At 36.2% G+C, this 17,349-nt stretch overlaps 1 protein-coding gene across 2 annotated transcripts in view; it reads right to left on the reverse strand.

The window, feature by feature from the left end:
- The window catches only part of LOC137387136 (uncharacterized), a 37,010-nt gene extending 24,199 nt beyond the window's left edge, over positions 1-12,811 (reverse strand). Inside the window, exons 1-2 of one of the 2 annotated variants that reach the window (XM_068073450.1) lie at positions 12,668-12,811; positions 4,138-4,260 (exon numbers count right to left, since the gene is read on the reverse strand). The gene's annotated coding sequence lies outside the window, so the exon portion shown is untranslated. The remainder of the gene's footprint in view (positions 1-4,137; positions 4,261-12,667) is intronic. The other variant, XM_068073451.1, reaches the window with a different exon arrangement.
- Positions 12,812-17,349: the final 4,538 nt, after the last annotated feature.

Genomic DNA, 17,349 nt, shown 5'->3' on the forward strand with positions numbered 1-17,349 from the left:
CCAAGAGGCAAAAAGGATCGTGAATGAAGGGAGCTTAAATTTGGCTACTCCATTAAAATGATACAGTCAAGCGTGTAACAAAGCTCAACTGTAGTGAGTGATGGAATCTTTGTTCCATGTCTGTTAATAAAGAGAAATGTATACCTATTCTAAGTGATTATCTATCGTAAGTGTTTACGAATCGCTATAACAAATTTGTGAGAAGTAAAGAACACTTTTACAACTAGATGAAAGTTAATGACAAAAGTTGTTGCTAAAACAAATAGTTTTATAATAGTGGGTGACTTTAGTGCCAAGATTGGTTGTAACTATTAGAGTTAAAAGGAGTGATTAAATTTAAAGTAATAAGCAAATAAAATGTAAATGGCAAATCTTCATTTGCATTTTGATTAGAGAGCAACCACCTCATCCTTAACAACTTTTTCAACCATAAAAATTGACAAAAAACAACAAAAATGCAGTCAAAGCCTAATGGTTGGCATCTACTGGCTTACGCAGTCAGTAAAAAATTTAATTTGACTTATGCTTTAAGCATCTGCCTCAGAGATGCTGAATGCTCTACAGATTAAGACGTGGTTTGTTCAGAGACCTGGCTCACTGTCCAAAAATATAGGAAGATCAAGCTTCACCTACCAGAAAGGCTAAATTAAAAAATGACGAAGTTTCAAAAGCTTGAGAAAAAAGAAAGTTATGAATGAGGTAAGGAAGAAAACCGAAAAGAAAGGAACGGCTGAAAGAAAGGAAAAGAAAGGAACGGCTGTGATGTAAATATTTAGTGGCGGCTGCTGTGAGATTACATGTACATATTGGTTGTGAATAGTCATCGTTATGTAACCACACATGCTATTTTGCTAGCATATATTATCTGCTTGTATGTCTTTATGCTGTAACCATGTCTTTGTGCTGTAACCATGTCTGTGTGCTGTAACCATGTCTGTGTGCCATAACCACATATATTATCTGTTGTTAGTGCTGATGAATAACTGGGCAGTCAGTTGTAAACTTGCTTGACTAGTGTACAGTAATGTTGTTGAGTCTTGGGAGTAAATAAAGAGTTGAGTTGCATATTCTGACAAACACGCAACAATGGCCAACTTTGAAAAAATTATCATTCGATATAGCAAATGAAATACTAGGAGATTCTCTAAAAGACAAAGGATTCTCCAACAAACACACAAAATGCTTTAAAAAGATGATGAGATGCTGAATGATTTGAATGAAAAATGCACCAGAACAAAAAACTTTAATACAGTTATGAACGCAATTCATTGCACACCATAGATATAGTAAACCCATAGATATAGTAAATAGGGTTTACTATATCTATGTTGCACACCAAATCACCAGACTCTTATTAGAAGAAAGCATGAAAATGCTAGTCCCGTCATTCGAAACGCTCTGAAGCAATTTTGTTGAGCCTCGGAAAAGTCTGGCAGCTTGAAACGAGGATTATATGAGCAACATTTGATAGAAAAACACACCGACAAGATAAGAACGAAATTCTTGAGCACTTTTTCAAGTACTTCAACAACTTAAAGTCTCAAAATCATCTGAGCAGAGTGCATTATATAGCCTTGAATACAGACTGCTTGAAGTTGGCCAAACGAAATGCCTACAACAAACTCTATGCTGCACCTCACCATGACAAAAGAAAACTGAGAACCTAGATGATGTAAAATAGGAATATGAAGGAATTTCTGCGTGTTAAACACCAGTGTGCCTTCATACTAGCCTTTTACTACATCCATGTTAAAATAAGTTGCTCTATTGTTCGTAGTTACTAAGTGCGACATAACAATATATGCAAGATAACCAAATGTACCTGCTCGAGAATTATTTACTATCAATTGACAACGGCTGGTACACAGATACTAGCAAAAGAAGTACAATAGAAAAAAAATCTGCAAAAATATCTATACTAATAAATTCTAATCTTTCATTGTCTGTGTCTGTCTGTTCGTCTGCTGAAATACTGCATTTCTAAATTTCGTTCAACTTTGTTCAAACTTCAGACATGCTTCGTGCCTTCTGCTGAGTCAGTGAATTATTTTGTTTAGAAATGTCGCCATGTTCTTGAAAATTGTGTATTTTATAGCCATTGCCTTAGGCCTATTTAATAAAAAAAGCAATATTTAATTCAAATCTAATGTGTAAAACATAGTTGCAATTAGTGTATCATAATCAAACAGACGGCAGGCTTTAACTCTTTCATAGGACTAGAGAAAGTCAGGTAGGGAAATACGATTCTTGTTGAAATGTTGCACTCAGTAAAACCCGCAAGCTAAAATCTACCAAAGATTCCATTAACACAATAGAAAGAATTCGATACTGGCTAGACACAACGAATGTTAGATCAAAGCTGAATGCAGTAACTTCTTTGGTCGGGGTAAGTACTTGCGAGTAGAAAAAGATTTTACTTGTAGAACAATCAGAAACAGATATCATTTGTTTGCTAACTTAACAATTTCCCAAGTTAGATAGTCATATATGTATATAGTATTAGATTAGATAGTCATATATGTATATAGTATTAGATTAGATAGTCATATATTGTGAAGGATTGAGCATTTACACTCCGTCACTGGCTACGAGTATATCTATTGGCATCCTTAGAACAGCACGATCGCCTAACATCCGTGTCATATTACATAACCTTATATACTCCTTTCTTGTTTTGTCTTGTTGTATTAAGTAACCTTTTATATATAGCCTTTTACGCATGTATATCTTATATCAACCATGTATTATTACATAAAATTCGTATGCAACCCTTTTATGGGCAGGAATGGAATAGTAGGCGGAGAGTGCCACTATATAAGCAGATGCACAAGTTACACTGGCGGGATTGATAACTCTATGTTGTTGTACACGCATGTTCATTATTATAAATAATAAATAGACTAAAACTTTATTCACAAGGACTGATTGCATTCACACCTGCCTGGGTGGTTTAAAGGTGGTAGAAAGCAAGGATTGATCTGACTCCAGACCGAACTGCCTGAGAGGAACCTAGGGAAGGCTAGGGGTTGGTCTACGCTCCAACTAGACCTGATCGAATATGCAATAGCATAAGGGGTCAGGCCCTATAGCGAGCTACTCAGGAACCTAAACTAGCCAACGATAGGGACACAGGGGGCAGGCTGCATTGGGTTCAGAGTAGGCCTGATTATTGGGTAGTTGTCACGGACTGATCTGACTATCGAGTGTGTCAGGCAGGCCTAGCAAAGGGAACACCCAGAGTTCAGGCTGCGTCCGCCTGTTAGTGCAGTAAAGCTGGCTCAGCTACCGGGGCCAGACCTTTACAATATGTATATAGTATTAGATGAATACACGATAGTCAAATAAATATTTCTGACGGCAGACTAAACCTGACTCTAGTAGTCTGGTGCTTCATCTGCTTGTTATGAATGAATATTACTAATCTAAGATAACACATACAGCTTATGAAGCAACAGCAACATCACGACTTCATGTGATTCCCGAGAACCAGCCCCTGACACTCTTTTAAACACACTGTGAACTATCTGATTAAAAAGCAAAAACATTCCTGGCATCACTGGTTTTACAGCGAAGCCAGTTAATAATATTTTTTGCGCTTGTTGTAACAGAAAAAAGGTTGCAATAGCATTATTTAAAACTTGTTAGCACTTTTAAATGTATGTCAGTTGCTTTGCATCAGTAGAGAGTGAAGTTACAAACAAAGGTATAACAATTGAAAACCTGATGACATTGCCAGAGCAGCTGACATTTTACAGTAGATTGATAAATGTTAATACTGACGTGACACACTAAAATATATATGTTATTAGCAAAAAATTGCAGTGTTATTAACTGGTTGGTACAAGACAGTTAAAATTTAATGGCCGGCTGTAGGTTGGTGTGCAAAAATTAGTGATTTCATAGAAACACTAGCAGGTGTCTAATCACACACATGGATAGCCAAATATAAAGTTGAAAGCCTCTCATGCTAAATGACCATTATTATCAGCTCTTAGCACAATGAATGCTACGCCTCTTCAGACTTAAGTTTTCCACAGCTAGGACATAGTTACATAGAGCTACTGCTTGGCTGCAGTAGCTCTGCCATTGCATCTAAAGCAATATACAAGTATATACAACTGAGGAAGGGTTGAATACCTGATAGGCTTTGACTCAGGTTTCTAAAGCAGGAAATATGATCTATCAGTCAGAGAATGTTGAAGTGTTATTCACTGCAACTGTGCTGGCAATAAGTCAACTTTAGATATCGAGAACTGGCGCCTAAAACACAAAAATGTCTGATAGCCAGCAACAAACTAAACACAACTAGTGAAAGGAGGGAGGTACTGTAACAAATAATCATGACATCTAGAGTGACAAACAGCTAGACCTAAGGCTACAATGATACTGTATGGTAGTACAGTTGGCAATTATTCCACAATACATCCGAGATTATCTGTAATAGCATTGTACATACTAGCACAAACCTATCTATTCTTACATCAGTGAATAGTTCCAGACATAGTGTTCTCATCATACATACTACTAGCCCTTCACCAGACTATCATGAAGGGAAATATACACCAAGCAATCCACAACAACCAATCATCATTGCCGAAAGGGTGCGCACAGCACAGACTAGTGAATATACTGCCAAATATCAGGAAAATTTGACAGCTGCAATATTTCCTGACATATCTGTGCCGCTATCGGTTTATTGTGCACATACTCTGCAAGTAATACCGGGAGGCAAACCTTGACATACTGCACACCATGCGTAAGAGTTCCGATAAACTCTACCAGCTGTTTAGCCGGCAGAGTTTTTGTAGTGAATTTGCAATTGAAGCTTATTAATACGAGTCTAACAGTGAGTGAGCAGTTGCTAAATTCAACTACAAGAGAGAGAAAAATTTAGGAAAAAATAATCGCAGTGTAAAACCAGCTTGACTCGCCGCTTAAAGACAAACTTGCACCACATTTTAGTGAATTTTATCAGAAAGCATGGGTATTTTTTTATCATTTGATTGATTTTATGTTTGAGGTGATCTGACTGTCAGAATGCTTCAAGATTAAAACTGACAAAACTTGATAGCGATTAAGATGCTCAGATGAAGTAAATGTGATTATGACATCTATAGAACTTTGCAACTGAGACTGACAGAATCGAGACGCTGTAACTTGAATGCAGTAGCCAATATCAAATATAGTATCGATTGCAACTACTGGCATCAGTTTTCATGTATTTTGCTTCTTGAGTATTTTAACCGCTTATTAACCAATCAAGTTTTGTTGAATTTAATTTTTAAACATCCTGGCAATCAGATCAAAACAAACATAAAAAACAATTGCAAATGATAAAAAAATACCAATACTTTCTGATAAAATCTACTAAAACCATAGATATATATACCTAGATTGGCCAATAATAGCTATTACCATCGGTTGCCTTGTCAGATTTAAATAGCATGACGTAACGTCACTGTATTGTACCTCACGCTTGACTGCACTGCTGTTTACAATAAATCTAATGGGAAGAAGGTAACAAAATTACATTTGTTTTCACATAAAAACCTTCTTGGATACATAATCCAGTAAACTAAAGCAATTCTGTGATAATATCTGCTAACCACCATAAATTAAAACTATAAAAGCTATGAATTGTTGCACACAAATCATGAGCCATCAGGGCTTTATTTGCAACCCTCTCCTATCCCCATTCTCTCTTTTCCCCTTCTCCAAAGAAGAAGTGAGAAAGGAAAAAGAGAGAAGGGGGAAAGGTGAGGAGGGGGGGCAAATAGCCAACCCACCCAAAGAGCCAGACCCTAGCTATGTAAAAGACTAATATCATGTTGAACTAAACATTACTAAGCACAGTAATACTTCAACTTACGAGTGCTCCAACGTACGAGAAACTTGAGATACGAGCCAGCTTTTAAGCAAGTTTCAGTACTAACATACGAGCCATGTTTGAGATACTAGCACGTGAGTCAGTTGCCAAGTATGCCGAAGGTGTTTTATGAGAACAGCATCACTCTGTATTTTTCAACTACTCAGATTTATACTTTATACTGGTACTGCGTTTTTGTGTGCGATTTTCAGTGCAGAATTACACTGTATGTGAATTAAAAGTACTCTGCGTTGACTGAAAGTTTGCCAGTAAAATGAAAGATGATGCAAAGAAAAGGCAAATGGTAACAGTTGATATTAGACAGAAAATTATTGAAAAATATGCGAAATGTGTATGCGTGATTGAGCTAGCTCAGCAATATGATAGAAATACATCCACAATTATCAAACAGAAGGATTATATTCAGGGCATTTAATTCGCAAAAGGACTAACCATAGTTTCTAAACGGCGCAGCGATCTTCACGACCGCTGATGGAGAGACTGCTCAGGCATTTAATTGGATAAAAGATAAACAATTGTCCGGTGACAGCGTAACTGAAACGATGCTACGTGAAAAGGCCGGTGCTATCTATCAAAACTATAAAAATAGACATTCGGGCAAGTTGGCTAGTGGTCGTGCATTAATCCTTTGTGACGACACCTGTGTTCCTCCTGATCGCAACATGTTGAAAGGGCGACAAAGGCGAATGTATTTAGATTTATTTTAAGATGGCCGGCTAGTCGTGAAAGCGAAACAAAGGAAAAATTAGCTAACCAGCGAGAAACTTTAAACTACGAACGCCGAAGAAATTTTAATTACGTCAAGTTAAAAATGAAAGTTTGCTTTTAGGTTTGCTTCTGAGTTTGTCTTTTAAGACATTGATAAAATTCAAATTTATCAAAGACAACTGTTGTAATGAAGGATAACCTATATCTCCCTCCCTCGCAAATGCTAGCATTAGCTGCTATTGTATGTATTTAATTTTACATTTTAAATAATCACATTTTTTGGTATTATTTTTTAATTGTTGCTTTTTGAAAGCATGTGGTAAATTATGACAATAACCAACATGTTCTTTCTGTTACAATATCTTGTTTTGAATGTTTTATTTGCATTTTTAGAGTATGGAAACCAAGCAATATATATTCAATTGTTCGATATATAAATAAATTGCACCAACATGCGAGTATATTAACATACGAGCTCAGTCTCGGAACGCATTAAGCTCGTAAGTTGAAGTATGACTGTACAAGTTTTTAGCTTTCAAGAGCTTGTAATCACCTTCTCATATATTTCACACCTACAACACAACAGAGTAAGGCATGGTGAATCTTATGATACCAAATAACTGCAATGTGAATTTTGTTGCAAGTCAACCTTTAACTTGCTTTTGCATATTGTACAAATAACTCGGTATTGTCCTTTGGTGACTGGCTTCTTAGTGGTGGCAATTAGTGCTAGCCTGGCAAAGTTTTTCACCAATCCAGCACTACTAAGCAACACTCTTGTCGCTTTCTCGCTGTGGTTGCAAACCTCAATCACCACAGGCGAAGACAACGTCAAGCCACCCTGATTCTTAACTGTGATTAGGGAATTCGTTGCTTGGTTTACATCAACGTTGGTAACATCCACGATGCTAGTGATACAATCATTACACTTCAGCTTTGGTGACCTAGCCAGCTACATAGCCAGCTGTAAAATAATCATTCTGTCTCATTTTTGACTTCAGACATTCTTGCATACTCATCATATTTAGTCATGTTTAGTTCAGCATATTAGTCTATTTACCTAGCCAAGATCTGGCTCTTTGAGTGGGTGGGTTATTTCCCCTCCCCTCTCCATTCCCCTTCTCTCTTTTCCCCTTCTAACTTATTCTTTGGAGAAGGGGAAAAGAGAGAATGGGGATAAGAGAGGTTGCAAATAAAGCCATGATGGCTCATGATTTGTGTGCAACAATTCATAGCTTTTATAGTTTTAATTTATGGTGGTTAGCAGATATTATCACAGAATTGCTTTAGTTTACTGGATTATGTATACAAGAAGGTTTTTATGTCAAAATAAATGTAATTTTGTTACCTTCTTCCCATTAGATTCATTGTAAACAGCAGTGCAGTCAAGCGTGAGGTACAATACAGTGACGTTACGTCGTGCTATTTAAGTCTGACAAGGCAACCGATGGGAATAGCTATTATTGGCCAATCTAGGTATATATATCTATGACTGAAACTTTGAGCAAGTTCATTTTTGATTAAAGTTTTGGCCAGGTTAGTTCTTTGCATTCAGTCAGCAATCCTTTGCATTCAGTCAGCAGTCCTTTGCATTCAGTCAGCAGTCTTTTGCATTCAGTCAGCAATCCTTTGCATTCAGTCAGCAGCCCTTTGCATTCAGTCAGCAGCCCTTTGCATTCAGTCAGCAATCCTTCGCATTCAGTCAGCAGTCCTTTGCATTCAGTCAGCAGTACTTTGCATTCAGTCAGCAATTGCAGCCCCTCAACATAAACTTAACAACTTATAAAAAGATTGCAATGAAGGAAAGAGATGCAGTATGAATAATGCTCAGAACACAACTAATTCAAAGATGCTTCAGGAGGCTTTCCAGTTTTAATTCAGCCACCCTCACAACATAAGAGAATAGTGGTAGCTACCTTGATAGGATATATGTTGGTAAAAGGTAATAGATTAAGCAGAATTCAGAGTTTATTGATAAGTTCACTTAAATTTTACCAATCTTGTCTTGGCGACTGAGACAAAGCCGGTTTTGAACCATTTTTAGTTTTACACCCAACAGACGTTTTCAGTGTAGACAACCTCGATGAACCATTTTGATTCAAACACACCGTAATACTTTTAAGTTGCCATAACAAGTTTGTTCAGTGAATGCTGAATCTGTTATATGACCAGTTTCTGGTCATTGAGCGAGTAATTACCATAAAGGTACTCATTGCATGTTGCTGAGAGAGAGCATAAAAAGATAACTGCAAGTATACGAATATGTTTGGAAAATAATAAATATATATATATATATAAACATGTATATCAATATATAAATATAAACATGAATATGTATGTTTATATAGATGCTACTTTATTGGCAATAGTTTATTTCAAATAGAAGCGTTTTGCAAATTATGCCAAACAATAAAAAAGGGCAAAAGGTAGCCACTAAAATCGCATAGATAGTTTGACAACTAGTGTTTAAAATGTCGTTCTCTGCTAAAAGATCAGTATTTTAAAATATTTTATTGTAAAATAAAATGAATGTTTAATACAAACCCAGTTCTATGATATCATTTTTTTAAATGGAGTCAAAGGCAAGCCTACCCTTTTTGACTAGGTTCAAGCAATCTGAAATTACCAAAAATCAGGACTTAAAAACCTTATTTAAAAGTTTGGCCAGTTCAATTTTTTGCTTTTCACTATATTTTAATAATACAGTTAACTCGGAATTTTGCGTCGATGCAAGATTGAGATGGCAAACACCCGCAAAAGTGAGTTGGCAAACACCCGCATGACAAGCGAGTTTTTATAATTGCAAACTTATATCAGATGTTTCATACTTACGAAAGATGGAAACGGCACTTGAAAAAAATACGCAAAAAATGCCGTGCAGTTATTCCATTTTAAACAATTTCCACACTTCAGCCATTCCTATTTTGACTTGAGCAAAACAGAAGTGTGCCACCATGACCTTTACCATAGAATTTTTCATCTTTTTAGGAAAACTATTGCGTTAATCTGCAACATACATCCATTGAAACACTTATCGCGTTGTAAATCAATGTGTGCACAACTCCAAATTCGCATCTTCCGCGCCATGGAAACATCCGGAAACATGGTGATTGAAAGAAAGAAACATAGGTTTGTAATAATAACTATGCACTACTTACATGGGTGCTCATTTGACTAATGGTATTACTTGACACATTACTGCGTGTCTGAAATCAATGGAGACCGAACTAACAAGCTTTTGCCTAAGCAGATAGATAAGTTTCATGGCTTATTAATTACAGGTAACAGATGAAAAGCTTGCCTGGTTTCTATAAAGAGAGGGTGTTTATTATATTAGCAAGAACCATCCCTTTCACTCATAAGTGAGAGAAAACCACTGCATGCTAAGTTGCTTACTAAGTTGGCAGGTAGTTTAGTTGATAAATTCATCAAGGTCATCAAGGTCATCAACATAACTAAATACGATCTTATTTGCTGCAATGACTCAATGAACAATGACTCAGGCAGAGATGTCAACTGCCGCCTCTCTTAGTAGCCGAGCTATTGCAAACCGTTGCAATGACACCTGTCATAGTATTTCAGCTATTATTAACTGTTGCGATGACACCTGTTATAACATTCTAGCTATTATCAGCTGTTACATTGAAACTTGTTATAACATTATAACCACTAGCAGCTGTCGTGATGACACCTGTCATAACATTCTAGCTACCATCACCTGATGACGCCTGTCATATCATTCTAGTTACTATCGATTGTCAAGATGACACCTACCATAACTGTGATGACATCTGTAATCGCATTCTAGCTTTTATAAGCTATTGTGATGACATATGTCATAATGTTTTAGCTATTATCAACTGTTGCATTGACACCTGTGACAAAATTCTGGCTATTAACAACAATTTCACAGACACATGTCACAGCCTTCTAGCTATTATTAACTGTTGAGCAGACATCCGCTGACACTTGTTATAAACTTTTAAGTAATATCAGCTGTTGCTATTGTAATTGTCTAATCTTAAAATAAATTTCTGTGAAAGATCTTTTGTGCTACCTGAATGACTGAACCATACACCTTTACAATGCTATGAATAAGTAAATGATTGAATACTTTTCATGCTCTTATTCATACATGCAAAGTAGTAGAGGTGTGGTAGATGATGAGATTTTAGTGCATCACCAAGTTAATAATACTGAGCTGAAAACGAGCTGAAAACGAGCTGAAAACGAGCTGAAAACAAGGCATTTTATTAACTTTTAGAGCATTTGATAATATCCTATGACCTCTATGTTATAAATTTCAAGTGATAAAAGTTTTTGTTAACCGAAGATTTATGAAGTTTTAGTTATTTACCAAGGAGTTGTATTCTTTAATTAAAACAGCTGCACAATTTTGTACACAAACTAAAATACTCAGCCAAAGTAATACATAAGGGTGTCTTCCTCAAACTAATGTATTAGTCAGCAGCTTAGTCAATGTTACAAAAGTATAGTTATATTCCCGATGAAACAACTGTCTTGAAAGTAAGAAAGCAGTGCATGTAATTAGTCTACCAAAGCACCTGCAGCTTCAAGTACCTTTATACTTAGAAAATTAACAGTATCACTAAATGTTGACTAGACTAGCCAACAGCTTTCTAATAAAACAACCAGCAACCAATAACTACAAAACTTTCCTCCTTTGACAGTTATCAGCCTTGAGAGATGGAAATAAAAAGTACACCTAAGAAACTCTGTAAGTAAATCCTATGCTGCCATATTGTGTCTGATTGTTACTCTGAATAAATGCTTTGAGTTTCCACATTTTTTAGTCAATTTTATCTAAACTTCACAAGCATATGCACCATGCTTTTCGTCAGGTGGGTAAAATATTTTGCTTCCAAACTGTATGGTTGCTGTGAACCAGTCTCTTAAAAAGTAATTTGATTAAAAACTCAATAATGCACCTTCGCACATTTCAAGGATGATTGCCTTTAATGAGTGGACCCATGAGTTATTGGCGCATTTTAGGGCCTGTTGTCATGAAAGCAATTTAGCGAACTGTGTAAATCCATACCTGTGCTGCAGGTTATCTTATAAGAATTAAAGAAGTTATGGGTATGACATGGCTTAATGCTAGGAGCTACTAAAACTTGAATAAATTTCGGAGAGGTAGGTCATAGCAGTGCTTGGCTTAATAACAGCTCATAAGCTTTAATACCTGGTATATAACACTTAGTCTGCTATAAAAGCCATATTGCTGTAGAGGTCTTCTATACAAACTCTGCTCAACTTAAGAACAAAATCCACGACATGGTCAAAAAAAGGAATGCACTCAAGAAAGGTATTATATGACATCTAGTAGACAATATCTACTTTACTTTAGATTTGCACATAGAAATAGAGCAACAAACATGCTTTACAGTTAACTGAGGGCATGATATATGTTAAAGGTGTGAATGGATCGACTGGCAGTTCTAACCTCGTGCAATTGACCTAATTACTACCATGGAAAATTTCAATTTCAATTTCTAGCAATATTTTACTGTTTCGTAGCTCAGTTCAATCCTGAAAGTTTTTTACCTGAGCTCTGCGTTTAGTTGCTTTTAGAATACAGTCTGTAGAAAAGAAGTTAATGGTTTGTCACGTTAAAATGAACTATAAAATGCAAATGGCCAATCATGACAGTTTATGACTCTGGCCTTCTTCCTAGGTTAGGCACTTATGCACTTTAATTTAGCAACAGAAAAGGCCTGCTCTCAAGAATACTCTGACAAAGTGTAATAACATTTACACGTAAACATTCAAAAACTTTTAGACACCTATAAAGACATTTTTTCCATGTACCAGTTTAGTTGGGATAGTAATTGTATCAAAGGAAATGTATAATTGCATCAAAAAATAAAATCGATGTGTCAATTAAAGATACTAAGTATTATGTAAGTAAATGATTGAGTTGGTCTTCCAAATTTTTTGTTGACTGGACTAGTTAATTCAGTAAACATTTTGTCAAATTGTGTTAAGTTCACGCAGTTATATACCACAGTCAGAAATTTTATGGTAGGTAACAGTAAAGCTGGCAAAACTTACCTGTATTGAAAAGCACTACGCATTTGGGCGTTTTCGAACTAGGCTCTACCGATTTGCTACTGCCCACTAACTAAACTTGTTTTTCAATGGAGGCTTCAGTTGATCAGGTAATAGCTACACGGGCCAAGGAGCTGCCTGTCCACTTTATCCTCTCATTGTTTGTGCTAGTCAAACAAAGCGCAGTCATGCATGAACTTTGACTAACAGTCATGCATGACTGACTGAGTTCAGATGATTGATCGTAAATGATCGGAATTGACTGTAGGAGTTGAAACATAAACATCTATACCGCTGTAGAGCAAAACCCTTGTGATGTCATGAGTGTCATCAAAACAACAAAGAAGCTGTTATGCAACTCCAAGCTGCACCGATGGAACAACCTCCCCTTTTGCCACTAGCCTCCATCACCATGGCATTACATCCGCAGCACAGTTCCTTACTTCCAACACCTGTGCCCACACCAATGCCTGCTCAGCAGCCTCTGCTGCTACACGATGGTCCCGGTCTGTCTAGACCTCCACTCACTGACAGGTTCATACTCGCAAAAAATAGCTTAGTAACTTACCTGACTAGTTTACATGTTCTTCAATTTCTCTCACCAGATTTTTTGCCTTACATTGATTAACTGCCATTTATATAGTAAGTTTTGTTAGCCAGTTCACTAGCTTTCCATACAAACTAGCTTGGATATTACTGGCTAATCACAAGAAAACTGAGCTTGGCTTTCTTGTGATTTGCCAGTACTAATAACTGGTTATTTCTAGTGAATAACTAAATTATTAGTAGTTAAAAGTATTATTATTCTCATAATGTCTTCGGTAAAACGGCAGTTATTTGTTGGGTTTCCATGCTTCAAAGTTGATCTCTGCTGACGGATTTGCACTCTAACATTTCAACGATTTGGAGTTGTACTTTATCGATTTTGCTAAAGCTAGCAATGTACTCCTCAAAATAGAACTTTGCTCAGACTTCACAGAGAGAAACTGTGTCGAATACGTTCAGATTTTTCTGTTTTTTTGGTTTGGAGTAGAAGAAACTCAATGATCAAGACTAGCAAGTCACTCAAATTTAACACAACTTTAGTCAGTACTAACAACACATTCAGTCAGCGCTAACAACACATCTTTGGGCGTAATCAACACATGTGAGCGCACTGTATGGCCTCACACACATGGCACACACAAAGGCACACACGCTTGACACACATTACACAAATGCACACACACACACACACACACACACACACACACACACACACACACACACACACACACACACACACACACACACACACACACACACACACACACACACACACACACACACACACACACACACACACACACACACACACACACACACACACACACACACACACACACACACACACACACACGCACACACATACACACTCACACACACAAGCACACACGCGCGCACATACATGCATGCACACACACATACACATGCGCATGCACACATGGGTACACACGTTCACACACGCGCGCACACCCACGCACACATGCGCACGCGTGCATACACACGCGTATACACACGCGTATACACACGCGTACACACACGCACACGCGTATAGAAACGCATGTACATACGCATGCAGATGCATGAATACATGCATCTGCACACACACATATGTTCATGCATGCCCGCATACACATGTATACCGGCATGAACATTATACTTTGTTAAAACAAGTATAATAATATAATTGGATAGCTATTTTAAAATGCGATCAGCGTAAGCATGTTAAAAGTATCTCTATAGAAAGTTAGCGAGCCGTGCAACTCAATTATTAAAAGTAACAGAAATAAACAGCATTCTTGTATTTTGGAGACCCAGAGTTTCAAAAATAAACGAAACAGCATGAAGTTTTTTAATGTAGATTAATTGAAATGTTAACAATGTCAAGCAAACATACGCAAAACCCAAGAAAACATTGAAATATCTACATTTCAAGTGTTCATCATGTGAGTACACTCTATGCTTTATGTAAAAAGAGTTGAGACACATAACATTGCGTGTGAGTAGTTATTAGAAGTAGACTGTGAATCTCTACCAGCACATTCTTCGGTCTAGTTTATTGATAGAGAGTGTCTTGAATTCTCCATCAAATAAAGCAACAGCGTCACCGGTAGCTACTATGGCTGTACACGATGCTTTGTCAGTCTTGACCTCAGAGACAGCAACTCCTGTAACATACAATAATGCTTATACTAAGCAAAGTTATTCGCTGTCTTTATTAAATGATATTAAAATGATTCATCTAGTTAATGAATAACTATATCCAGCAGCTTGCACTCTCTATTTGTCATATACACTGTATATACTGTACCTGCATGTATAATAGCAGAAAAATTTACAACGTTTTATCATCATGCAAGTTCTCTTTTCACCACCTAAACATATGACTGGGGAATTCTCCTATGTTACCACAAATCTTTACAAAGCAACAAACCTATGTCCTCATTGAGAAATGCCATTTTTTTAGGGCTGAAAATGCAAACAAGTCGGTCTCTATATTGAGTATCTGCTTGTGTTTTTTTACTGTTTTACATTCCCAAACTTTACCACAAGAATCGATGTTCAATCTGAAGACTAGGAAGTTCTTAGGTACCATGACAATGACTGAGTCATTGCCTACAGAGCGAGCTTTTATTAATGATTTATCGAGTTTCAAACAATCAGTTTTTTCAAAATATTCAGTTTAGAGAGTATCTCATGAACTGATTTAAAATCTTTTCAACAAAAACAAAGTTGTTTGAAAGTATTACTAGAATAATTTTATTTGACCAAATAAAATTTTGTCAAAACAGCGATAATATATTCTATATGTTAAAAATTTGTTTTGTTTATTCATAATTAGAGTCCAAACACTTATTATTATTGTTAATATCATTGCTGTTATTTTTTGTAGATCCTCTAATGTTTTTTATAGTCTACACTTAAGGAAATTTTCCTGCATCTGAAACATACTGTATTTATCTGCTTGTAGTAAATGTGTATCTTGAGATGTTTCAATTCGAAATAAAAATAAATCCCTTTAGCTCAGATCTAATAATTAAAGTAAAAAAACTGTAATACTGTTTAATAACAATAACTTAACATAGCAAAAAACTTTACTGTCAAACTCGACCAAAACAAACAGAGTTTCACATCAGTGAGACATCTAAGTGCAATAAAGTGCTTAAAGAAATGAAAGCTAAACAACTTCTGATCGACTCCCTTATGGAGCTATAAATTGAAAATTAAAATAAATTAAAATAAATTAAAATTAAGTGTGTTTAGAATGTTTAAGCAGTGCTTGACACAGTATTTATTTCTAATCGTAATAATCGTTAACCAAAAAAGTGTTAAAATCTGATTCAGTTTGAGAGCCGGAATTTGGAAAAAGCATATGAATTTGGAGCTACATGTACGAGAGGCTGAACAAATGTTGGTAGTAGCTTGAACATTTGAGGATTGCTGACTAAACTTGGATGTTCAAACATTTTATCACTAGCCTGGCACTCATCTATTGCAGTAGCACTAACAGTGTACAATTTTACCCAGCTCTCTCCCCCCATATAAAGTTAATATTATTTCTTCCCAGTTCAACTGTAGAAAAGTACAAACAAAACACAAAACAGCAAAATCTTAAAGACCCCTACAGAAACTCTTACTTGGTGGTTGTTTCTGAGTCTAGCTTCGTTGTCCGCTCTCAGAATACTCAAGTTAGCCAAAGTGGTTCCAACTTCTTCTTCTATGAAGTTAGACATATTCTCTTGTGTTTTTCTTTGGATCTCAATCAGCTCTTGATCAAGAAACAGATACTTTGCTTCGACAGCACGGATCTGTCAAAAATACGCATATTTTTTTGTTAAGTTGTGTCACAACATAATTTTGTAAGTATCCATGCTCCACGTCAACACTTATGGTGAAATAAAATGATATATATAGCCTGTTCATCTCGAGTCTTATGTAGCTGCTCTAACATCTCTTCTGTGTTCTTTTCAAAATTTGTCATCATTTTAGAAGCTTTCTTAGATAACGCAGACAAACCTTTCTTTTTTTTGCCATAGCCTTGCTAAGGTGGTTGATGTCTGAAGTCAGCTGAGCAACAAGGTCTTTAAGGCTGTGCAATTCATATGATTTGCTTGAAAGGTACTTTGCAATATTTAAACTTGGCTGTAAACTAACAAAACTTATAAACTAAGCTAAATTGGTTTCTTAACTATCCAATAAAGCATGTATCAATAGAAAGTGTTTGCCTTTTTGAATTAGTTGCTAGGAGAGATGCATTCAGTACAGAGCACCTTTAGACAGACTGCACAACCCATGCTATACAGTTGAGTTTTGTGTTGGCCACAGTTCCTGGTTTCGGGTCTCTCTGCATGCTCAACAAACTCTTTGATGGTGAACAGTTCAGGATCACAATGTACCTCATCATGATACTATAAATCATTACTATAAATTGTATTTTTTCTGGTGTCTCTATCAACCAAATTATGTCTTCTGGCTTTTAATTTTTTATATTTTTCAAGTCAAGTCAAATTTTTGTCAGTAGGTAGTTTCGGAAAGAATTGAGGTAACATATTAGATTAAATAGAAAATCAACAAAATTAATATGTGTTAACATTGTTTGCATCAGCTTGCATCTGTATGCTTTAACTTTGTCATTAAAACAA

This window comes from Watersipora subatra, chromosome 2, assembly GCF_963576615.1.
Source record: "Watersipora subatra chromosome 2, tzWatSuba1.1, whole genome shotgun sequence".
Taxonomy (NCBI): domain Eukaryota; kingdom Metazoa; phylum Bryozoa; class Gymnolaemata; order Cheilostomatida; family Watersiporidae; genus Watersipora; species Watersipora subatra.